The 9,908-nt window shown below is 38.6% G+C and overlaps 1 pseudogene; it reads right to left on the bottom strand.

Moving 5' to 3' along the window:
* Positions 1-2,024: 2,024 nt before the first annotated feature.
* Positions 2,025-9,657, bottom strand: LOC130834405 (PDZ domain-containing protein 11-like; annotated as a pseudogene).
* Positions 9,658-9,908: the final 251 nt, after the last annotated feature.

The following is a 9,908-nucleotide window of genomic DNA, read 5'->3' as shown; positions in this document are numbered from 1 at the left end:
TACTGAAAGTTCCAACTCTCTAACCACAGGGTTGGTTCCCCTGGCAACTGGCCCTCCATCCTTAGGTTACCCAGGGGCTTTCCAAAAGTACCTCATTAACATAACAAAAGACACCTTTTTCTCTCTCATTATTTCTTATCCAAGGTTTTTAGAATCTCTGTGCCAGAAATGGGGATGAAGACCAAATAATATATATCTTATTATAAATCACTACATATATATATATATATGTATCTTATTATAAATTGCTATATATATCTCACAATAAATCACTATAAATATATATATATATTCTCCCACCAGAAAACTGACATGTGACATAGACTCTGCCAATCAAATACTAGTTACTGGTGCCAACAGAGATCTACCCCTTTCTATAAGGGAAGTGAAAGTTTTCCTTCAGAAGCCCCCACCCTAGCACACTTCTGTTCTCTTCTATGGACCAGAACTAGGGCACACGGCCATTCTGAGTTGCAAAGAAAGCTGGGAATGAGATTATTAAATTTTTAGCCTCTGTGGTGGGACCCAGCAAGAGAAAAGGTCAATGGCTTTTGTGTAGTCCTTTAGCAGGTAGGTGTTACTATTTCCAATTTATACATAAAGAAACAGGCTCTTTAAGGATAGGTGATTAGCCTAAGGTGAAAAGCTAATGAATAGAAGAGGGAGGTTTTGAACCCAATGTCTGTTGGCTTTAAAAGTCCACATTCTTTCCACTATGCCATTATAATGACTTCAAAAATATATCCAAAATTATTTGATAGTTCTTACTCCAAGAGGTGGAACTTAATTTCTTAATGACTGGTTTCTAACAAACAGTAAAAAGAAAGTTAGGGTGCCAGATTTATCAAATACAAATATAGGAAGTGTTAGGACGAAAAGTTCAGGAATGGTCATCTTAGACTTTGAATTCCCTCAAAAATTAATATAAATAACAAAAACAAATCATTCTGAAAGAAACTAAATGAAACAGCCTAAGTATTTAGTGAAAGGTAAATATATTTTCATAATTGTTTAATAACTTTCATATATAATATTCATTGCTATTATGGGATAAAAATGTATCTATCAATTATGTATAAATACACCATGCTAAAATCTGAATTACTGTAAAATTTTTGTGTATGTTAAAACTGTAAGTCTTAATTGTATTGTAAAAGTAATTATTTCTGATATTGTTTCAAGTCACCCACAATGGAAACAAATATATATACACACAAACACACATATAAATGTAAACTATTCCATTTAAATTTTTTCATTGTTTCTTTTTTCTGTTTTGATGCCTATAATTTGTCATTTCTGCTGGCCTTTTCTCCATAGAAATTTTTGAAATCTTTTGGTATGTTCTATCAAGAAGAAAACCATCCTGAAACATTAGAAAAACCTATCAAGAGACTTGCTTTCATCCAGCACTTTTTTTTTTTAGTGGCTCCTGTCTTTGAAAGAGCTTTTATTTATTTTTATCTCAAGAGCATTTAACAATCAGTATCATCCAAAAGTCACACCAGCATTTCCTCAGCATTGTGTTTTACTTTTTGGGGGGAGAAGACAGGAGGGAGGGGGAAAAAACAGAGTTCCATTGGAGACTCCAAAGTGTATAGGACTGGTAGTATAAGGATGGGATGAGATGGCCAGGCAGATTAGAGATGGGAGGCCCCCAAGATTTGCATACGCTAATGAAAATGACACGACATATGTGGACTTGCCTAGCACATGGTATTGAATAAATGTCAGTTGCCTTCTCTAGCAGGGTTCGCCACAGGCTTAGCGATACCTAGACATCATCATCCTTCTCCCTCGAGGGAATGAAGCCCACCTAGAAAACTCGGGAACTCAAAGTGCAGTACAGTTGGGATAATGCACTTGGCCAGCTGGCTCAGCGCAGGGCTTCGCTGTCTCCCCATTCTCCCTACTCCACTCTGTCAGGGTGGGGCTGAGAGTAGAATTTTCCAAGTGATTTCCATGAGGCCTAGCTAGCTTGTCCTAGGAGATTCCATGTGGAGGGCTGTGGGTTGAAACTCTCCTTAGAGCACTGTCCTCTCTTTCTGGCGATGATAATTGTAGGGAAAGAAGCGGACATGCATGCTGACTTCCCGAGCTGTCTTCAGGATCTCAACAGCCTTGCTGTGCTCAATATCTTGGAAATCCACATCATTCACGGCTAGGACTTGGTCCCCTTCCTGAAGTCCTGCTCGGTGTGCATCAGAATCAGGTATCACCTTGGAGGTGAGGATGCCTAGCTGGGAGGTCTTTCCTCCTCGGATGTTAAATCCCAACTAAGCTCCAGGGGGCTTCTTCAGTGTGACGATACAGGGCAGAAACTGGGTCAACTCATTGCTGTAGTCTGGGTGATATACTCTCTCATGAGGAGGAATCCATGCTGGGGGATTCTCATAGGCAGGCAGGAAAACCACTGGGTAGTCATCATAAGGAATCGGGCTGTCCATTTCCAGCAAGGCCCGTCAATTCGGCCTGGGAACCGGAAGCAGATCCACCCAGCACTTTATAAGACTTTAAGAAGTTATCAAAGGTATTGAAAGAAGTCACCGACTTTCAAAATCATCCCTTATTTTTCAAGAAGAAAACAATGGAAAAACAAATTCTCTTCATTCAGTGAGTCCCCAGTTTGGGTTCTGGGAAACTTAGAGACATTGTGAAATCAAATTTTGTGTTATATTTTTTCTCCTGGTTCACTCTTTTTGAGGTTTATGGGCAATATGGCTGGTGAGACATGATCTCCTCCTACAAAAATCTTTTTCAGGAGACAAAAAAACAAAAGCAAAAAACAAAAATAACACCCAGAGAAAAACCTGTCCTTCCTGAAGATAAGTGAGAAGTACTGAGAACGTTTTGGTCAGTGCCCTTCTAAACTCCCCTTCCTCCAATAATGCAGGCATAAAATAAATGGTAAATGCAGTGGTTTGAATTCAGCAGAGAAATAAACTCGTAGCTGCAGCAGCAGAATGAGCTCCTCAGATAGAAGCCTAGTGACTTAAAATCCACATAGGAAAAGAGACAGAGCATGGCATACCAAATGAAGCAAGAGGGGCAAAAAAATGGAAACAGAACTAAGATTCCTGGATTTTGATTCCAGATGATTCTTTCTTTCTTTTTTTTTTTTCTTTTTGTATTGGGGTACAGTTGTTTTACAATGTTGTACTAGTTTCTGCTTTACAACGAAGTGAATCAGCTATATGTATACCTATATCTCCTCCCTCGTGGGCCTCCCTCCCCCCATCCCACCCATCTAGGTCACCACGGAGCACCAAGCTGAGCTCTCTGCTCTACAGATGATTCTTCTGAAGCAGCCAGGGATCCTTTTTGCTTATTATCTCATTGACAAAATGGATGAAGATAGATTTACTGTATGTTTTATTCAAGTCGATGACAAAAATACACAGCATGAGGAAGCAGTAACTCTAAGCTATCTGATTCAATGTTTTCTAAAATAAAGGTATCATGAAATAGGGTAAAAATATAGGATGCACAGTTAAACTAGAATTTGAGATAAAAAATGAATACTTTCAGTATAAGTATCCCAAATATTTCATGGGATATACTTACACTAAAAAATTTATTTGTTGTTTCTCTGAAATTCTAATATAACTGAATATTTTGTATTGTAGCTGGCAACCCTAGTGGAAGTAGCAGTGTGTGATTTCAGAGACGAGGTGGTAAAAGGCATTGTTACCTCCTCCTTCCTCTCTCCTTGGCATCACTGTCTCTGGGGGAGGCCAGCTGCCATTCTGTGAAGACACTTAAGCAACCCTATGGCTAAGCCCACATGGTGAAAACCTGAGGCCTCTAAGGAACAGTCAGCAAGGAACAGAGGCTTCCTGCCAATAACTTTTAGATGACTGTAACCCCAACTGACATCCTCACCACAATCTCATGAGATTCTAAGTCAGAGACAGCCAACTAAGCAGAATTCCTGACCCAGAGAAACTGTGAGATAATAAACATTTGTTGTTTTAAGCAGCTAAGTTTGGACTAATTTGTTGTGTAGTAAGAGATAACTAGTAGAGCCATATCACTTAAGTAGATGTACATCTGTTCAGAATTCTGGTCAATCCTTCTGGCATATAATGAATCTTTTTGTTTAAAGGAAAATTTTCTTGCCTTTTATTTGGAACTATCATATTTTGTGGAAATATCACTTAACAGCATTCTCCTGTCAAAGGCAAATCCAACATAATACTGACTGAAATCTTTAAGGCAAATTTGATCAAGAATCATGTTTTTAGAGAAAATTTTAAGTGAAAACAAGAACTTTCATATACAACAGACTTGCAATGTGCCTTACAGATTACAAACTTTCACACTGATTGTTATTTTATCACTGAAATAAAGCAAAACTATGACCTGACTTTTATAGGTAAAAAAAACAAACAGAAAAATCCCAAAACCCCCACAAGGCTTTAAAAGGTTCAATGATATGCTAAGGTCATATAGCTAGGATTTCAACACAGATCATTTGACAACCAGTTCCTTTTAAAGTGCTGCCTCTCACATCTGAAGAGTGTCTCTTTCTGACACTGGCCATTGATCTTAAATGGTCTTCCGTTTCAGGTAGTTTTCAATATCAAAAATGTTAAAATGAAGTGTAGAAAACTGGTCAACAATCATGAGAAGTCAAATAATAGTGAACTTCTCTTGACCTCTAAAAACAGAGTTTTAATTTTCCTCTACTTCAGCAACCATGTTTGACAATGCCATCCTTCAGCAAGTCCTGTCATGCTATTTGGCTTGACATTTCCTATCTTGAGAAGCTGTCCTGAATAACAACAGCAAAGGGACGAATATTGGGATAAACTCATCATAAGCATGAAATATGAGGCAAAGAAAAACAGGGTAAAAGTGCAATTCTTAGACTTCCACCCTTGGGAGTTTCATGCATGACGCCTCAACTCCCTTCCCAGGAGCACTGGGTGTTGACAAAAGTCAAACTATGTTAGTTTTGCTATGCAACTCGTCATCAATTGTTCATCAATTGCATTACTCAACTTCCATGTAAGAACATGTATTGGAATCTTATTTTTAAATTTGAATCCAGGAAAAGTTTTGTTTCTCCCGTAAAATTGTTATGTACTGAAGGAGCAATATTGTAAATGGAAGGGGAAATATTTATAAAAGAAAAGAAAAAGGTATTAAAATTGGTTAGTAAATATTTTTAAAGTAAATAAAAGGTAAATAAATTCAGGTCACAGTCAGAAATTATGGTGACGGGGGAAATAATACAGTCAGAAAGTCAAGAGGGGGACTTCCCTGGTGGCGAAGTGGTTAAGAATCTGCCTGCCAATGCAGGGGACACGGGTTCGATCCCTGCCCCCAGAATATACCACATGCCGAGGAGCAACTAAGCCTGTGCGCCACAACTACTGAGCCCGTGTGCCACAACTACTGAAGCCTGCATGCCTAGAGCCCATGTTCTACAACAAGAGAAGCCACCACAATGAGGAGCCCCTGCACCATAATGAAGAGTAGCCCCTGCCCGCTGCAACTAGAGAAAGCCTGTGTGCAGCAACAAAGACTCAACGCAGCCAATAAATAAATAAATAAATTTATATTAAAAAAAAAGTCAAGAGGAACCTCAGAAGAGTTTTCATAATTTTGATTTGAAGAGTAAGGAGGAACCAAAAACACAGTTGGAAGCGGAACAAGTGGAAACCAGTTCCTTGTTAAGTACTTCACTGTGAATACTTCACTCCTGCTTGTCCTTGTCCTGGCATTAAAATGAAAATATTTGCCTACAAATCAAAGTACCATAGACTGCATGGCTTGTAACCAACAGAAATTTCTCACCATGCTGGAGGCTATAAGTCTAAGATCAGGGTGCCAGCATGGTTGGATTTTGGTGAGGACTTTTTTCAGAATGCAGTCAGCCAGCTTCTCTTTGCATCATTACATGACAGAAAGCAGACAAACGAAGTAAAGCTCTCTCATGATTCTTATTTATAAGGGCACAAATCTCATTTGTGAGGGCACTACCCTCATGACCTCATCTAAACCTAATTATCTCCCCAAAGCCCCACCTCCTAATACTAACACATTGGAGGATAGGGTATCAATATAAGAATTTGGGGAGGACACAAAAGTTCAGTCCACAACATGAAGCAAATAGTAATTAGAAGGGGAGCTACAAGTGATCTCCAACTTGAGAAGAGGTCTAGGTAGGACTTTGGGAGATAAGCAAAACAAAATAAAAATAAATGAGGAAGGAGAAGAATTTGGGCATAAACAAAAAATTACTTAAGTTTATACCATTAAGTGAGTTCCTAGATTCTGCAGACTTCTTTTTCTCAGTAGTGCTGGTCAAGTCATTGCAGGAAAAAAATAATGTAATTGCTGATTCAGATTCTCTTACCAGTTCTACTCGTTAGCAACGAAAAGAAGTCCCAGGAACCCAGAACTCACTCTCCTGGCACCCTTAATGGGTTGGATGAAAGGGAGAAATTGGATATCCAACTCTCACCATGTCACAGAATTGGATGGTGCTTCTGCCCCAGATATACAGCAGAGTCAACACTGACCTCTTCCTTTCTAACAAGGAGAGTGCATTAAATAAATGGTCATGAAGCCCCAAACTTTCCTCCAGTTACACTGCTCTCTTCTGAGAAAACTATTATGGGAAGATGATTACCCAGAGATTGGCATGCTCTTTTCCATTTTCCCAGGCCAAATTAAGCCACAAATGGTTGAAATGGAGTTCTACATGCTGGGAAGTGCCCTTTTTCAAGCTAAGACAGCTTGAGAACACTGCCGAACAGAAATGCTCCGTATTGTTAAGGACCAACTATTCCAATGAGTTTTCCTCTCCTGGAGAATTCAAACGCAAGACAAACAAAGAGCACTGGCAATCAACTCAGTGAGAGAGTGGAAACAAACAGAAAAAAAATCTGAGTCATGAAGGTAGCTGACTTAAGGTTTGTTCTTGGGTCACTAAAATCCCTGTCCTACTGTGAACATTTGAGCTCGAAGTGAGGCACGTCTATATATTTACTGAGAGGGTTTCTAGTCTTTCCTTACTTTCTGGAATATTCTAACAGTAAAATCTCTATTGCCTGATGTAAAATAAACATGTATGTCTTTCTTCCCATCAGAAAAAACTAGTTTAAGAGAGAACCTTATAATTTTTAGGGTTTCCATTTTTGTCCCGGCAATCAGGAACCTCTTTGCCAAATCTTATGTTTAGCAATTATATTAACTCTAATCGTTAAGAGTTTTGTTCTTCTCCAAGCCTTGGTCCTGATTTTTATATTTCCTACCTATAAGCTCTGTGTGTGTACATGCGTTTCAGACATCAGAAGCTTCTTGTTCAGTCTTTGGAGGAACAAGAAAACAAGACATCCAGCTTAATAGAGCCTCCTAAAATCTGCCTTCCCAAATATTTTTATGGTGGCCTTCAAATGTCAAGATCTCTGAGCTCTAGCAGTTTATAATTTGTCTCACAAAGAAAGAAACTGAAGACTGAAGTACCAAACAGCTGTCCAAAGTTCAGACACAATCCTACATGAACAATTCTGACCCCAGTCACAGATGGAGGGCTGCAAAATACATTAGATTTTGTGTCTGCTTTTCAATGGCTGATGTAGAGCTGGTATACTCTCTCCTAAGTGGAGAAATATCTGTCTACAGTGAAATCTTAGTATGACTCCTAAAAATACACTCATGTTTCTCTATCTTATTTTATCTCCAGAGTCCCAAAAGGTAGATGAAATGAAATTGGTAGGAAAATAAAAATAGGCCTAGAATCCCCTCACCCTATCCTAATTAGGTAGATAGCATTCATTTCATTATTTCTATCTCTCTTTCTTCTCTATCACCTGATCACATGAAGAAACATCCAGAGAAACAAAATTAGCAGCAAACTGCTTGGCAGTCGGCCCTGTAAAGCATCCTGAGGTCCTTTCACCCAGCACTTCAAACAGCTTTATTATTTTCCCCTCTCTCCACACCAGTCCCAACCAAGCAGGAGCTAGCTGCACTCACTCAATAACATGTGCTTTATTCAGCACTGCTTGTGTTCTGGCAGCATGCTAGGTACAAGGAATACAATACTGAGCAAGAATGTATGATGCCTGCCTTCTTGGAATGTATATCCCTCCATTGGTTCTCAACTAGGAAAAATATTCACCCATATAGGGAATTTGGAAATGAATGGTGACATCTTTGGTTGTCAAATATCTGGGACAATCTATAGGCATTTAGTGAGCACCATATGGGATAATTTAACACAATGAAGAACTGTCACGAACAAAATGCCAAAAGCTCTCTGACTGAGAAATAAACAATTACAATAGAATATGTTAAGTGCTATTATGAGAAGTATAGGATGACTTTGAAAGCACAGATCAGGGGCATCAACACAGTTTGGAGGGAGAAGGAGCTAGTTTGCAACATTTAAGGTGAAAGAAAACCAATGGTAAGAGTTAACTAGGTAGTAGTGGGGAAGGACAGCTGAGTTTCAGATAATTCTCTAAAATTATTGAATAGATAACTAAGTACATGAATAAAAGATGGATGATTCTTGTTTATCTCCCATTTTTTAGCAATTAATTGTTAGGTTGAGGTAAAAAAAAACTCTGTAATATTATTTTAGTTATAATTATAGTTAATTATTGGGTAAGTTTACATTTATATTACACATTGTTTGAAGGAAGAGAACAAAATCTCTAAGAAGGTAAAGCTTTATATTAAACATTTCCATGGACTGGACTTGAAATTTTTCTAGTTCACCTTCCTTTTCTCTTTACTGTATCTTTACACTTCATTCAAGCCCACATATCATTCATCAGGAGACAGGCAGTGCTTTATCATTCTCCAGCGTTCATAGCTTCCTCATTAATAATCAAATCTGAATGTGCAATAGGCTAAATCTGAATAAATAAAACCATATATTTACTACCATACATTCCTAAGTAACCCCAAATTCTCAAATGCTTCTGTTTCGTAGAGGGTGAGCTATTACTTGTTTTCCTCAAGTCTCAGCTCTTACTTGGCTGAAAACATTCTACTGAATACAATCATTATCTTGCTTTACCCAAGACTTGTCAAATGTCCCCAGAGAGCTGCTCTCAGACATCTTTGTAGGCAAGGATGGGTGTCCCTCAGGGCCAGAATCAAACACAGAAAACAGCAATGTCCAAAATATATAGGTGGCCTATTTGCAATCCATCCTCAGGGAAAGGCAAAGGAGAGTAGGAGTTAGGAAGATGAGTTACATGCATGGAGATTCTACCATGTTTGGGTTTGATATAAAACATTCAACACATCTAAAATCATTGAATGTTAGAGCTGGGCGAGTCTCAGAGGCAGAGCCAGCACCTTTGATTTACAGATGAGAAGAGTGAGAATAAGAGCCCGGAAAGGTTAAGAGCATCTGCTGTGAAGGCAGGTAATCTGAGCTGAGGTTCCAACTTTTCCACTTATTTCATCCCACTTAGCTTCAATTCCCACTCAGATAATTGAATTATAAGGATTCTAATATGTCTAGATTATAGGTTTAAGGTAAGAATTAAATGACATACACATAGAGCACTTAGTACAATGTTCAGCACATAGTAAGTGACCAACAAATATTAGCTATTAGAATAATTATCTATGGTAGAGAGTCACCCTAAAACACTGAGGAGTCAACCATACTATTTGGGGAAATCCTTCTCTCCTTCTGTTTTGCACCAAGACACTGGGTGGGGCTAGGTCCTGAAGGCCTGAGGTAGAGGTAGGGTGTGGGTTCTGGCTACATTTCCAAACTCCTCCATAAATAGGCCTCAAGCTTCGATCCAAACACTTCACTACTAGATTCACCCCAGACTTCCCTGGAGGTGTAAGAAGATGGCAATCATCATTTTTTGAATGTAAAGAGACCCCAAATCACAAGCTTTTATGCTGAAAAATACCTTAGATAT

This window comes from Hippopotamus amphibius, chromosome 13, assembly GCF_030028045.1.
Source record: "Hippopotamus amphibius kiboko isolate mHipAmp2 chromosome 13, mHipAmp2.hap2, whole genome shotgun sequence".
Taxonomy (NCBI): domain Eukaryota; kingdom Metazoa; phylum Chordata; class Mammalia; order Artiodactyla; family Hippopotamidae; genus Hippopotamus; species Hippopotamus amphibius.
This window is presented reverse-complemented; position numbering and strand designations above follow the sequence as displayed.